Genomic DNA, 15,517 nt, shown 5'->3' with positions numbered 1-15,517 from the left:
CTTTGTTTAAGTTAAAATTTTTAAAGTAAACTTTAAATATTTAAGCTAAATGTATAATTATTATTGTATAAAAATAATTACTGTGTAAAATTGGCTTGAGAAACTGCAATATTTATAGTGACCACTAGAGGGAGGTAGACAGGAAAGGAGAAAGAATAGTTAGCGAGTAAGCTTCCTGAGTTTACTAAAAATTACAGCATTTTAGAGCTGAAAGAGGAGATGTCAAAAGACATGATTTTGCTTTATGCCTCTTCCACTTAGAATATGTGTAACCTTGAGCTATTTATTCTTTTTGAGACTCAGTTCCTCAACTGTACAATGAAGCTATTAACACCTACCTTGGGAGGCTAAAACAAAATTATTTTAAAGTTTACTTGAACAAGTAGCAGATGAGAAGGGTTAAGAAGATTATGAAAATGAAGAAACAGATGGGAAATTTCCCTGTTTGTTAAACAGTATAAAATAATAATTTAAAGTATCAAAATAGAATATTAGTAGATATTGAATGATATAGGTAATAAAATAGAATAGATAAGCCAGAAAAAGCCAGTGTTGATATACTGTAGATTTTAATATGTGATGGAGTCATCTAAAATAAATGAAAAAGGGACAGATTCTCAATAAATGGACTTGAGAAAGCTAGTAATTTGAAAAAAAAAATCATGTTGAGCTCATACATTTCATTATGTGCTAAAAGAAATTTCAGCTACATTAAAGAACTTTAAAACTAGGAGAAAATTTAGGCAAATATTTATGTAATCTCAAGATGGAGGAAGAAAAGAAATAGAAAAATCATAAAGGAAATCACCAGTAGACTAGATTACATAAGAATTTTTAAATTGTGACAACCAAAAATATTGTGAAAATAGAAAACAGAACAAATCTGACAGTTCTTTTTTTTTTTTAATTTTATTTATTTATTTATTTATTTTTGGCTGCCTTGGGTCTTCGTTGCTGTGTGCGGGCTTTCTCTAGTTGCAGCGAGCGGGAGCTACTCTTCGTTGGTGCGTGGGCTTCTCATTGCGGACCACGGGCTCTAGGCACGCGGGCTTCAGTAGCTGTGGCACGTGGACTCAGTAGTTGTGGCTCGCGGGCTCTAGAGCGCAGGCTCAGTAGTTGTGGTGCACGGGCTTAGTTGCTCCGCGGCATGTGGGATCTTCCCGCACCAGGGCTTGAACCCATGTCCCCTGCATTGGCAGGCGGATTCTTAACCACTGCGCCGCCAGGGAAGCCCTGACAGTTCATTTTATCCTCAATACAAGAGTACACACACATTGATAAGAAAACTCTAATTACTCAATGACAAAATTTCCTCAATGACAAAACAATTAGTGTGTATATGTAATTATATTTTAAAGTGTTTGAATTACCCAGTAATTGAAAAAATTAAAATAGTAAGCAATATTTGCATCTATTAAATTAGAAAAAGATTTAAAAATTCTAACATTCAGTACTGGCAGGAGTGCAATGAAATGGGCAATTTTATATATTATAGTGGGAGCAGAAGTTGATATAATTTTACGAGAAAGTGATTTTGTGAAATATTTCAAGACCCTTAAAAATGTTTATATACTTTGGCCTATAATTCCATATCTAGGGATTCTACAGAAATAATCAGAAATGAGCACAAAGATTTGTGCACTGTCTCCTTTTTTGTAATGTCAGAAAATTAGAAACAACCAAAAAATCCAAAATTAGGGGGAAGTTTAAGTGAACTATTATGCAGCTATTAAAAATGAGGTATTTTTCATGAACATAAGAAAATACCTAAATATATTGTTAAAGGGGAAAAAAGAACATTACAAAATTGTGTGTAAACTATTGTTTCAGCCCTGGAAAAATGCATGTATATATTCAAAAACTAGAAGGAAATATATCAAAAGGATGACAGTTACTCTTTCTGGCTGTGATTATGTGATTCTTATTTATAGTATTGTATATGTCCCAAATTTTCTGTTGTGGTTCTATATTTACTGTTATAAATCAATACAGACTAATACAAATTTTTTGAGACAATAAATGCCAATGTGCATAGCATAGAGTCTGGCTTATGTCACATTCAATAAATATTTGGTAGATAATAGAAGGAGGGAAGAGAAGGAGATTGACGGACTTCAAGGATGACTTGCTAGTGAAATTTATTGATTTTAAAAAAGAAATAATTATTCTACAAATGAGGAAATTACAACCTGGAGGTTTTTTGGTGACAAACTTCAAGAAAAACTTTAAAAGATAATACAGTGGTTCCATACTTCCTGAAAGCAAGTAGATAACATGCTACCTTGTCTGTATTCCAGGTCGATATTCTGAAGGAGAAATACATGTGGAAGAAACAAATGTGGAAGAAAATGGTAAATAATTTTATCTGAACTCAATGATAAGAGTCTGAAAGAGAAGCTAGGTTCTAAAAAGATCCCTGGTGAAGAAGTGCTGTTCATTCACGCTTTAGGACCTGCCAAGTGACTGAGGTCCAAACAGGAAGAGAGAACGTATGGAGCCCATTCATTTTTCATCCAGAAATTACTTGTGGTTTCTTCTGTGCCAGGTGTTACTAGGGGTAAAATCCAGGAGATGCAACAGTGAACAGTATGGATAAGTTCCCTGTCTACAGGGAATTTATGGTCCAGGAGGGCTTGGCAGGATGCAGACAAGACTCAAATGATAAACTGGTTAGTCACCAACCATCTATTAATCCCCAGATGAAACAGAAGTGATTCTGTAAATAAAACAACGGTAAGTGAACCGTATCCCCCCAGAGATAAGCCTGAGGACTCAGGGGTGGTTGAAATTTGGCTGAGGATAACTTGCTTCGCTTTCGCTGATCTCTGGCTAGCTTTCGGTTTACAGATGGAGTATGCAAAGCCGACAGGGTCTTGGAAATGGCTCCAGGCACCTGCGGTGTCTGGGGAGCCGGGGGCAGGAGAGCCTTGGGAAGTTTCCTGTGCAAGTGTATTTTAACCCTGTCCGTCTTCCCACAAGCTTCACTAAGGCCTCCACTCCTCACGAGTGCTTTTGGAGTGAACCTTATTCTCAGGAGATTTGAATATGGGCTGAAACTGGCCTCAGGTGGGTCTTAGGTAAGAGCCGGGACCCGGTGAGAACCAGTTCTGTTTGTGTCACAGACATTTGGAAGGAGAGATGAGTACAGTGCGTTGGAACACTTAACGTTTGTAGTTTGTGTTACCTTCCGCTAAGTTGAATTCTTCTAAACCCATTTCAGTTAAAAGATTTCATGATGCCAGATTTCTACGTTTGAGGGCTGACTTTTTTTTTTTATACAATTCTGTTGTGACCCAAGACATAACTTCTTCTTTGAGGTGACCCTGAACTTAAGGATGTTAATTCCCTGATTTTGAGGGAGCAAAATGTGCCTAGTGTTTCAGTCAGAGCGACGGAGGAATCTCTGAGCAGGCTCGTTAACCACTTAGTGGGACCGTGGAGCCCAGGTCTGTCCCCAGCTTACAGATTCAATAACTCTGTTCAGTGCCACCTGGATGCCACCAGGTGCTCAGACAGTGGGTCTCAATTGTATTTCCAAGTTGCAATACTGGTGGAGGAAAGGATGGGGAAAATCAAACCGGCAATTCTTTCATAAGCTTAAAATGTTTTATTTCAATTTCTCGATTGTTAAATAGGATTAAAGAAAAAAAAACCCTCTTCCTACAGAGAATCACAATAGGAAAAGAAAAGGGAAATCACACCGAATGCTACCGTTCACTGGGGGTAATAAAATGTGGGATTTTTTCCCTCTTGTCCTAAAATTGCCCTGAGGACCAAAATACCTACCTCTTACATTCCCCATTCAGGAAGTCACCAGGAACTAACCAGCTTCTCAGGACTTCCTGACGGTCAACACTTCTGAGCTGGCCCTACTGCCAGCTACACCCCCAGCCCCATTTCCAAACTAAGAGGCTTGCAGGTCCTAAGCTTTGTGGAGATGCAGTTAGTATTCACGGTGGGAGGCTGTAACAGGAGACTGGAGCGGGGCTGTGTTCCCTTTCTATCCACCCAGGACAATCTCCTTTCTAACCATCTCCAAGTCAACTGATTAGGGACTTTATTTTATTGTTTAAAAATATTTATTTATTTATTTTGGCTGCACCGTGTCTTAGTTGGGGCACGCGGGATCTTCCTTGTGGCACGTGGGATCTAGTTTCCTGACCAGGGATCGAAGCCCGGGCCCCCTGCATTGGGAGCGCAGAGTCTTAACCGCTGGACCATCGGGGAAGTCCCTGATTAGGCACTTTACATCCACAGAATCCCTTTTGCCACATAATGTGACATAATCACAGAGGTGACATCCCATCATATCTGCAGGCTCCACTCACGCTTAGGAGGCTGGAATCTTGGGGACCAGCTTAGAATTCTGCCTGCCACAGAGGGGAAGGGGTTCCTTTAATCCCCACAGCCAAGTCAGGGCGAGAGTCCTAAGACAATCACTCATAAAGATTGGCGTTCAGCAAAACGGGGAATTAGACTCTTGCTTGGGTGACCTCGTAGTTACCCCCAGGCCACGAGGAGCTGAGCGGGGTAAGAAGGTCACAGTGAGAATTCTGGGAGCCAAGGAGCATGGCACAGTGTGTCCTTCCCACTGAGGTTTGGGGACAGACTTGAAAGGCTTGTGACCTGCCAGGCTGGAGATTTCAGAGCGGTCCCTTCCCTCGGGCTTGAAGGGCTGCAAGCTCAGAGAGCCTGGAGGGAAGATGGGGCAGCTCCACCCACCCCACTCTCCAAGTCCATCCAAGCGTGTGGAAGGGGACCCTCCAGTTCTTGGGGCTGTATGTGCGGGAACATACATTACCCCAAGGGCAGAACCAGGAAGCTGCTGGGGGGCCGATGGGCCAGGCGACTGAGTTTGAGATGGAATGCCTAGGACTGAACCTTTAAAAAAAGTTTTTTTAAATTGTGGTAAAATATACATAGCATAAAGTTTACCATTTTAACCATTTTTAAGTGTACGGTTCAGTGCTATTAAGTGCACTCACAATGTTGTACAACCATCGGCATTATCCATCTGCAGTACTTTTCCATTATCCCAAACTGAACCTCTGTCCCCATTAAATCCTCACTCCCATTCCCCAGCCCACACCCCTGGCACCACCGTTCTACTTTCTGTCTCTACGATTTTGACGACTCTATGGACCTCATATAAATGGAATCACACAGTGTCTGTCCTTTTGTGACGACGTCTTTCACTTAGTATGTTTTCAGGTTCATCCATGTCATAATATGTATTAGAATTTCGTTCATTTTTATCGTTCAATAATAATCCTTTTTATGTATAGACCATGCTTTTTAAATCCATTCTTCTGTGGATGGACCCTTATGTTGTTTCCATGTTTTGGCTATTGTGAATAATGCTGCAGTGAATGTGGGTGCACAAAAGTCTGTTCAAGTCCCTGCTTTCAGTGATTTTGGGTGCATACCCAGAAGTAGAATTGCTGAATCGTATGGTGATTCCATGTTTACCTTTTTGAGGACCCACCATACTGTTTTCCACAGTGGCTGCACCCCACCTGCAACGCCTGTATGCGGGTTCCAATTTCTCCACATCTTCATCAACACTTGCTATTTTCTTTGTCGTCGTCGTTTAATAATTAGAATTGAATCTTAAATACAAAAATGAGACTGGTCTAATAACCCAAAATCTTAGGCAGATTATTAAATCTGGCCAGTCTGATCGCTGGTGGGAAATGGGGATTCAGCAGAGAGCAGCTGCTGACAGCAATGAAACCATTCCGTGCTTACGTCCCCAACAAGGTGAAAATCCTCTGTAAACCAGTTACAGGAATAGAGTTCTTTTTCTTAAAATGCTTACTAGCTTTGAAAATGATTCACGTAAGAGTGCAGCAGCCTAAATACATTTACTGCCTTCTTCATTCCACCTCCATTCGCTTCCTAAACCCTGGCTGTCCGGGTTCTATTCCCACGACTGTTCTGAAGCTGTCTTCTCTGAGTTCTCGTCCCAGCTTACAGGCATCTAGGAGCTTGGACTGTCCATTAAATAGAAGTATTTAATTCCCAAAGTTGAGTCTTTATCAGAGTTCACTCTGCTCTCCTTGGGCAAAGACATTCATCAACCTGGTCTCAAATATGACTTCTATGACCATGACCTGAACAATCTTCACCTCTGGGCATTATTTATTTCATTTAACAAAATGAGTGCCTCCTCTCACTGTGGTCAGGAACCTGGTTTGGAATTGTCTGCTGGGCATCTCATTAAGTTTAAATTCATTCATCCATCCATCATCCCTATTGGGTTGTGAAAGGTGAGGCTGTCTGCTTAGGATGCTTGAGTTGGGAGAAATATAGACACACACACAAAAAAGTTAAATCATTCTGCCTGATACAGAAACAGGAGTAATCCACTGGTATCTCAAGAAGGGGGTCGGGATCCTGAAGAAGGAAATGGAAGTCTAGAGGAATGGGGGTGGGGAGGGCTAGCTAGAAACATGGAAGAAAACCAGGGCCTGTGGAGAGATGTGGATATAAAACATTATGTCGAAAGTGATGGGACTTGGAGAGCGCAGCGATGTCTGACATTGGATTTGAAGTGTTTGCACACCGTGTGGTAATTCTCTCTGCTGCTCCCAAACCATGTAATGCCAGCAGTGCTTTGGGGGAACGGAAAGGGTCATATCCCATGATTTCAGGAAAGCAAGGACGGTTAAAGCGGGGCTGGGAGTTAATGGTTTGGAGTCAGAGGAAAGCAGGGAAATCGGTGACAGTGTGGGTGAGAAGGCAAACCCATGTGCTCTTGGATATGTTAGAGAAATAGATGAGAGTATTCTAGATTCAGCTGTTAATGACTGCATTTCATTTTTATTTATTTATTTATTTATGGCTGTGTTGGGTCTTCGTTTCTGTGCGAGGGCTTTCTCTAATTGCGGCAAGCGGGGGCCACTCTTCATCGCAGTGCGCGGGCCTCTCACTATCGCGGCCTCTCTTGTTGCGGAGCACAGGCTCCAGACGCGCAGGCTCAGTAATTGTGGCTCACGGGCCTAGTTGCTCCACGGCGTGTGGGATCTTCCCGGACCAGGGCTCAAACCCGTGTCCCCTGCATTGGCAGGCAGATTCTCAGCCACTGTGCCACCAGGGAAGCCCCAACTGCATTTCATTTTGATATTAAGTGAAAGAGTGACCTCAGGAAGTTGGAGGCCAGGGAGTTGCCTGGATTATAGAATCTTCACGAACAACACTTGACCTGGGGCACCAGGTGCCTGTTCTTCATACATGTTAGCATCCTTATGGGACCAGTGACGTGTGTTTTTCGTGCTAAGTGTTTGGCCCTCATCTTTTGGGCTCATAATCTTCTCTCTCAGATCCCGACCTTCTTTCTTAAGCTCTTTTCAAGGCCTGGAGGGAATTTCCAGTGGTTAAGACTCCGCGCTTCCACTGCCAGGGGCCCGGGGAACTAAGATCCCGCAAGCTGCATGGCACGGCCAAAAAAAAAAAAAGGCCTGGAGCCCCTCTTGCTCGCATTTCAGGGGTATAAATAATAAGAACCCTTACATCTTTATACCATTTCATGGTTGACAAAACATATTCACACACATTTAATCCTCTTGACAGTGATTATTCCCATTTTACAGATGAAACTGAGGCTCAGAAGGGTTCAGTGACTTTGCTCAATCTCACTTGTGTAGTAAGTGACAAAGTGGCTGTTCTAATCCACTGCTCTCTGCTTTTCACCAGAGCTGCCGTTCCTGAGTCTGTGTTGACCGGATGTAGCAGTACTATTTCATGCATTTTCTCTCTGTAAAGCCAATTAAGGAATTTGTGCTCATACTGTTGACTATTTTCAAGGTTATTAAATTAGTATTGGGGGAAAGTACAAACTTTACGAGAGTTTTAGGAATAGTCATAAACATGAGAAATGTGGAAATCTTGTCTTATAAAATATTCATCTGAGTGGAGTCAGCTGAGGAGACACTGAGAGGGAAGGCTACAGGGACGACAACAAAATAGAAGCTGTGTCTCAGCTAAAGGTTGAGAACTACATAAAAATCCATTATTTCAATGGAACGTGCCACAACATTTTCCCGAAGTGTTCCATAAAGAATTACTGAATGCCAAATACAAAGTACTATTATAAGCTTGTGAAAAGATTCTGTGCTTCCATGTACCAAAGAAATCCAAAACAATAATTCCACGAGTAAGGCTAACCTACCTAAGGCATCACCTCCTCCAGCACAGAGTAAAGCCCTTCATTCAGGCAAGACCACAGAAGCTACAAAAAGGTAAGGCTACAGGCTCATGCTGCCCAGACTTCATTTTTTTTTTTGCCATCTTCACGTCTTCCTTCGGTTTTATTTGGAAGCCCTTAGCCAGGCTGACAGAGGTGACAAAAATAGATTCAAGACCCTGCAGGTAAGGGGCAGAGCTGGCCGGGGAAGGGGCGCAGTCTGCTTCACGCTGACTCTCCCGGGCAGGACAGATGGCCCATCCCTGCCAAACCTCTATTATGGTGGGAGAATAATTATGCCCAACAGGGTATCTAAATATGCCCATTTTCCAGCATCTATTTGAGGGGAACAGGGGTAATTGATATCCAAACAGCTCCATAATAGGTTTTGAGTTTTGTCTCCCATGAGCCCATTTCCCACATTTACTAAAAATAGCAAAATTAATTAATTTTCATTGGCTTTCCCTTCCCCTTCCTCTCCTGGGAAGAAGTGCTTATGAGCACTGAAGAGGAACAGGCCTGCTTAGATTCATAAATTGAATAGTTGAAGCCATTGAGGTCTGACTCTAGAGCTAAATTCATCTGATCTAATCAGCAGAGGGCAGAACAAATAACAAGCCACTCTGACTTAACATTGCATTAAAATGTTGTATTAAGAAATTCCAAATGTTTGAGACATTTCTAAGAGGGCCACACAATTTTTCATTTCATAAATGCATTTACTAAAATATATCTTTAAATTGTAAGCTCCTTTTGTGCGTTAAGAATATTCAGATTAGGGCTTCCCTGGTGGCGCAGTGGTTGAGAATCCGCCTGCCAATGCAGGGGACACGGGTTCGAGCCCTGGTCTGGGAAGATCCCACATGCCGCGGAGCGACTAGGCCCGTGAGCCACAACTACTGAGCCTGCGCGTCTGGAGCCTGTGCTCTGCAACAAGAGAGGCCGTGATAGTGAGAGGCCTGCGCACCGCGATGAAGAGTGGCCCCTACTTGCCACAACTAGAGAAAGCCCTCACACAGAAACGAAGACCCAACACAGCCATAAATAAATAAATAAAGTTAAAAAAAAAATCAGGAGAAATATTAAAAAAAAAAAAAAAAGAATATTCAGATTACACACAAGACCACTTCTGTGGCTTAAAAGCTACATCTATAGCTCTGGTCCTATAGCAGTTTTCACACCTCAGTCTCAAAATGTTTTTCAGATACTAATTCATTAACTAGATGACATTATATATCCCATTTTCAGGAGGAGAAACTGAGGCCCTAAGAGAACCTGCAGAAGGACATGGTTCTCGCTCCCCCATCTGTGGCTTTCTTCAGGAAAAGCCCTTTGCAAATTCAGGGACACTGCCCAACAGGTGGAGTGGTTATAAAAGGAGGGTATTATTACAATAAGGTGGTAATAGAATAACACACTGTAATTTTTGGCAAAATAGTTTTCAGACAATTGAAGAAAGCCATAAACATTGGATTAAGGAAATAAAAAGCTATTAAAATATATTTTTAAAATATATAGCCTTTGTCCTCTGGCCCAGCGAAGACATACCTGTAGGGTGGCATTGGCCGGACATCTTTAAATAAGTGAAAAAGTATCTAGTAACTGGAACTGTAGCATCCGCGGGTACCAAGGCTGTGTGGCATGTCAGTGCCAGCTGTGGGCTGACCACCGCCCTGGGGTCTGATCACTATCTCCTGGGCACTGTCTGCTCTCTGAAGGCCTTCCAGTTCACCAGTGAATACTGTCCGCTGGGGACAGAGCCTTCTTGGCAGCCATTTCCAGATTGTGAAGTGATGACCCAGTTCTCTTAGGAGACAAACTGGGAGGAAACCGTGGATGTCGGGTGGAGGTAGGAAGGCACGGGGGTCCTCAGATCCTGCTGGAGCAGCCCCTGGACTTCAGAGACCCGCCCCTCTCCCCAGGCTTTGCTCACTTGGGCACAAGCCCGTACATTTTTCGTGGGAGATCAGAATGGAGACTTCTTTTTTTTTTTCTTAATTTTATTTATTTTTTTATACAGCAGGTTCTTATTAGTTATCCATTTTATACATATTAGTGTATATATGTCAATCCCACTCTCAGAATGGAGAACTTTTTTGCTCTTGTTAAGATGCTGAAGTCAGTTACTCACTATGAGGCCACTGAACTATCTCCTTTTGTTTTTTCACAAGTGGGACAGGACCATGAGGCGTGGCATAACAGAACCTGGGGATCTATTGTAATAATGACTCAATTCCTTCATTGCTAATAAGTGGACAAGTTGGAGCGAAGCCCCAGTTTGTGATGTGTGAATGCTGCCCGCTAAAGGCTCCTCCAGCAGAGGCCTGCTCACACACGCCAAGCTCAGCCCAGCCTCCTCGGCGCTGCATTCCTCTGCTTGGCCCCCAAATTCCCTCCTCACTCAGACCCTCACTGCCTCTGTGGCCTGAATGCTTCCTGAACCTGCGCCCTAATCTGCCAGAGCTGCTCTCATTCTGGACCCTTAAAGATCTTGCTGGCCCTTGAAGCTCAGCTTGAGTGTGGCTCCTTCATGGAGATTTCTTGCACGTCCCCCCAAAATCCCCACCTCCTCCTTTCTCTCTCTCTCTCTCTCTTATTTTTTTTGCCGTAAATATATATTTCTTTTTTTTTTAAATCAAAGTATAGTTGATTTACAATATTGTGTTAGTTTCTGGTGTACAGCAAACTGATTCAGTTATATATATATGTGTGTGTGTGTGTGTGTGTGTGTGTGTGTATACATATTCTTTTTCAGATTCTTTTACATTATAGGTTATTACAAGATATTGAATATAGTTCCCTGTGCTATACAGTAGATCCTTGTTTACCTAGTTTATATATAGTAGTGTGTGTATGTTAATCCCAACCTCCTAATTTATCCCTCGCCCCCCTTTCCTCTTTGGTAACCATCAGTTTATTTTCTATGTCTGTGAGTCTGTTTCTGTGTTGTAAATAAGTTCATTTGTATCATATTTTAGATTCCATATGTAAGTCATATCATATGATATTTGTCTTTCTCTGTCTGACTTACTTCACTTAGTATGATAATCTCTAGGTCCATCCATGTTGCTGCAAATGCATTATTTCATTCTTTTTTATGGCTGAGAAATATTCCATTGTGTATATATATCACATCTTCTTTATCCATTCACCTGTCAGTGGACACAGGTTGTTTCCATGTTTTGGCTATTGTACATAATGCTACTGTGAACATTGGGGTGCATGTATCTTTTCAAATTAGAGTTTCCATCTTTTCCAGATATTTGCCCAGGAGTGGGATTGCTGGATCATATGGTAACTCTATTTTTAGTATTTTTAAGGAAGCTCCATCTTTCTTTCTCTTTCTATAGAACTTGAAACATTCTGCCTGGCGGCGTGGTTGTCTCTACCCCCATCTAACTGAGCATCCACCAGTGGGTCGGAAGATCTTTGATCTCTTAGGAGCCAGGCCCATGCCTTCCTCCCCCTGAGCCCCTGGCGCATGGAACACACCATTTTGAAAATTACGCTTATTTGGAGTAGATGGTAACCGAATTGAAGGGGGTTAAGGAAGAGACAAGGTGTCAAGAGGCAGAGGCAGAAGGTTGGCGGCCAAAGGAAGGAAGCAAGAAGATGACTGCTCAGAGGGCAGCAGTGTGATGGAACCAGTGGGAGGAGAGGATGCGGTGGGAGGTTGCAGGGAGAGATGGGCTAAGTCCTGTGTCACTGATGCGTGTTGCTCCTCACGAGGGCCCACAGGAGCTTGGGGAGCGGCCAGAGCGCTAGCCTTTCAGAGCATCACGTCCTCAGGGGATGCACTATAACGAACAAAATGCAGGGTCAGTGTTCTTGGAATAGCTGAATGGTAAGAGTGCAGGCGCTGAGGAGGAGAAAGGGCACAGCGTCCAGGGCAGTCACGACAGAGGAGACGCTTCATGGTCCATCCCGGGGGTTCCCTGTGGAGGTGACCAGGGCTGTTTAAACCACACGGCTGGGTTCTGGATCAGAGGATCCCCCAGGCCCCAGGAGACATTCCACTCGGCCTCACGCATCCTCCAGCTACAACAGATGAAACTCTCCCCTATTTTTTTTATTATTATTATTTTTAAAATAAATTTATTTATTTATTTATTTATTTTTGGCTGCATTGGGTCTTCTTGCTGCACGCGGGCTTTCTCTAGTTGTGGCGAGTGGGGGCTGCTCTTCGTTGCGGTGCGCGGGCTTCTCATTGCGGTGCGCGGGCTTCTCATTGCGGTGGCTTCTCTTGTTGTGGTGCACGGGCTCTAGGCACGCGGGCTTCAGGAGTTGTGGCTCCCAGGCTCTAGAGCGCAGGCTCAGTAGTTGTGACGCACGGGCTTAGTTGCTCCGCGGCATGTGGGATCTTCCCGGACCAGGGCTCGAACCCGTGTCCCCTGCATTGGCAGGCGGATTCTTAACCACTGGGCCACCAGGGAAGCCCCTCTCACCTATTTTTAAGGATTCCTAGGAGAGGGGATTTCGTTCCCTTCTTTCGCGGGGAATGGAAAGAGCATGGGAAGCTTTCTCTCCTGGGTGAGTTGAGGCCGTGTCTGTGAACGCCTCGAGGCTGCCGGGATAGTGTTTTGTGAGGCCCTGATTCAAGGAGGGTGTGTCAGGCTGCTATCTGGTCCTGGATGCTCTGGGAGTTGGGACGTGGAGGGGACACTGCCGTTTGCTGGAGCCACTGAGTGATGTCACTACGTATAGAACTTACCTCCTGCTCTCTGGACTCTGAGACCAGCCCAGCAGCGAGGGTGGTGGGATGAGGCGTTGGGGGAGGATGGGGGGATGCGAGGCTCTTTCCCAGAATCAGGTGGAGTCACACAGCCCAGAAAGGAAGGGCTGAAAGACCTGGAGTTGCTTTTCATGAGGGGCCTCAGAGTGACGCCCGTTCCTACAGCCTGGGGGGCAAAGAGCTGCAAACCCTGACTAAAGGCCATTCTTTGAAAGGTATGCAGCCCAGGTGACAAAACATGAAATAGAGCCAGAGGGGTGGCCCCCATCAAAGATCTGGGCTAATGCTGCCAGTGTCGGATTTCTGTAATCCCTAGGATTCAACCAGCAGAGGGAACAAGGACTTTTGGTTTTATTTCCATGGTGGTGCAATTTCTCCTTTTAATTCTGAAATGCTTTAACTGATAGTCTTCACCTGGGTCTACAGCTTCTCAGAAAGTCACAGGGTGCCCATCACCAAAGATGCCCAATCCAGACTAAAAGTCATCTTGTGGGTAATTCAAGATACCCCTGCAGAACCCACTTCTAATTCTGACCAAATAAAGAAACCCGTGAATTGCCTGCAGGGTTGGTCTCCCAATTTAAAGGCACTGTGTCTTGCCTAATGTTCTCCAGGAGAACTTCAGACTAGAAAATCCTGGATCTAGGAAACCTGCTCTGATAAATTTGAAACGGATGTAGGGGCAATGTTTCAGGATGGGAGTCAAGGGTCTTTGAGGGGACTCTTCAAAGTCAGGTATTGTTGTGTGCTGAGTTATGACCCCCCAAATTCACATGTTGAAATCTTAACCCCCAACACCTCAGAATGTGACAGTATTTGGAGATAAGGCCTCTAAAGGGGTAAGTTAAAATGAGGTCACTAAGGTGGGCCCTAATCCAATAGGACTGCTGTCCTTATAAGAAGAGGAAATTTGAACACAGACGCAGAGGGAAGACCACATGAAGATGTGGGGAGAAGACAGCTGTCCACAAGCCAAGAGAGGCCTCAGCAGAAACCAACCCTGCCCACACCTTGATCTCAGCCTTCAGTCTCCAGGACAATAAGACGATAAAGTTCTGCTGTTGAAGCCCCCAGGCTGTGCTACTCTGTCAGGGCATCCTGAGCAGACCGATACAGGTGTATTGAGGCGTAGCTGTTAGGGGAGCGGGCACAAGGCCCAGGAGAGGGAGGCACAGCCTGGAGCCTGAGGGACTGCTCTGAAATGACAAGAGCTAAAGTGGACTGTTCTAGATTAGGGAGGAAGGCTCAGGGGGTGGAGAAGTACAGACAATTGTAGGTCAGGCTGGATTAAGACAATAGTAATCAGCTCGTCTAACCTCTGCTCCCAGCTTCAGCTCCCACGCTCACCCGCCCCTTGCCCAGCCGCCCAACTTGTTTCGCATTGGTCAGGGCCTTGACCGCCAGGGTCTTGTTATATCTCCCAGGAATATATGCAATGTATTAGGGGACCCCTGAAGTTGGCAGAATACCTGTCCCTCCCCCAGTGCTCTCCGTTGGTGGAATTTCACAATAGTGGTGGAGCAAACATTTGGAGTAAAGGCCTTACCTAGGTAGCCCTCAGATTATATCACTTTGGGGACTGCTGGCCATTTCTGCTCTTAAGGCTGCCCTGGTTAAAGAAGGAGAAGATTGAAAAGAAAAAAATTATGGACCGTGGGATGCAAAACTGAGTTGAAAAATTGAACAAAATCTTCAGTGTGGCGTCCCCAGACGGAGTCCTGTGTCTTACTCATTCTCAGATCTTGATTCCTCTCGTTTTTGTTTTTAGTACCTTAAAACAATCAGTGGCCCAACACAGGGACAATATTGGAAGTTTTCCTGTTGAGTGGACTCAATGCTCCCCCAAAAGTGAGTTATTTCACTACTTAGAGTCTTGATTTTCCATGTGCAAAACTGGGGGTCGTACTCGCCATTGCCTCCTTGCTCAAAAAACCATCAGGAACATTCAAGTTGAAAAAACTATTCAGGTTCTCAGTAAGTATTTGTTAAATTGCCAGCTCCAACATACTTACTGGAAGTGGGAAATACAGTAACCTGAGACTTAAGTTCCCCTTTTTAACTTTTGAGGTTGGAGGGAACTACTTACTGCTTTTTATGAAAAAAAAACCCATTCATTTTGCTCATTAAATTGTTATAATTTTCTTTTTAATAATAGGTCTGTAATAGGTAGAAATTCCCCCAAATTGTGGAAAGTATGGCTTCTCATCTCACTATAATTTTGATAATTATAGCTAACAGCCATTCATTTAGTTGGCATCGTTTGGGAGAACCGAAACATTTCTTTGACTGTCTTCATTGTAATAGTTAATGTTTTGATAGACTCTCTTCCAAATCCATTAAACATCCTTTTATCTTCCTAAACATTGTCCACTGGATACAGCTTGAAGGTTTTATCCCTCAGGGTCATCATACCATTCCTGTCACACTGAGGTGTAATGAGGGTGTCATCACTGGGCTGCTGTGTTGGTCTTTTTGCCCTGTGGCTGAATGATCATGTTTTTAGGCATCTTGTGTCTACTTGGTGCCATTGCCTGTTTTTGTCAATCTATCTGCTTCGAGTGCTGTCCACTTGCTGTGGGCTGGGAGAGCAGATAGGAAGC

At 43.8% G+C, this 15,517-nt stretch overlaps 1 protein-coding gene across 6 annotated transcripts in view; it reads left to right on the top strand.

Moving 5' to 3' along the window:
* Positions 1–15,517, top strand: part of LOC309655000 (uncharacterized protein) — a 54,575-nt gene that overhangs the window by 19,485 nt on the left and 19,573 nt on the right. For 4 of the 6 annotated variants that reach the window (XM_082449878.1, XM_082449876.1, XM_082449873.1 and 1 more), the window contains exon 2: positions 2,298–2,351. The gene's annotated coding sequence lies outside the window, so the exon portion shown is untranslated. Of the gene's footprint in view, positions 1–2,297; positions 2,352–3,666; positions 4,949–15,517 lie in introns of those variants that run through there. The other 2 variants (XM_082449877.1, XM_082449874.1) reach the window with 1 other exon arrangement.

This window comes from Balaenoptera physalus (assembly GCF_965194825.1).
Source record: "Balaenoptera physalus genome assembly, chromosome: 2".
Classification (NCBI taxonomy): domain Eukaryota; kingdom Metazoa; phylum Chordata; class Mammalia; order Artiodactyla; family Balaenopteridae; genus Balaenoptera; species Balaenoptera physalus.
This window is presented reverse-complemented; position numbering and strand designations above follow the sequence as displayed.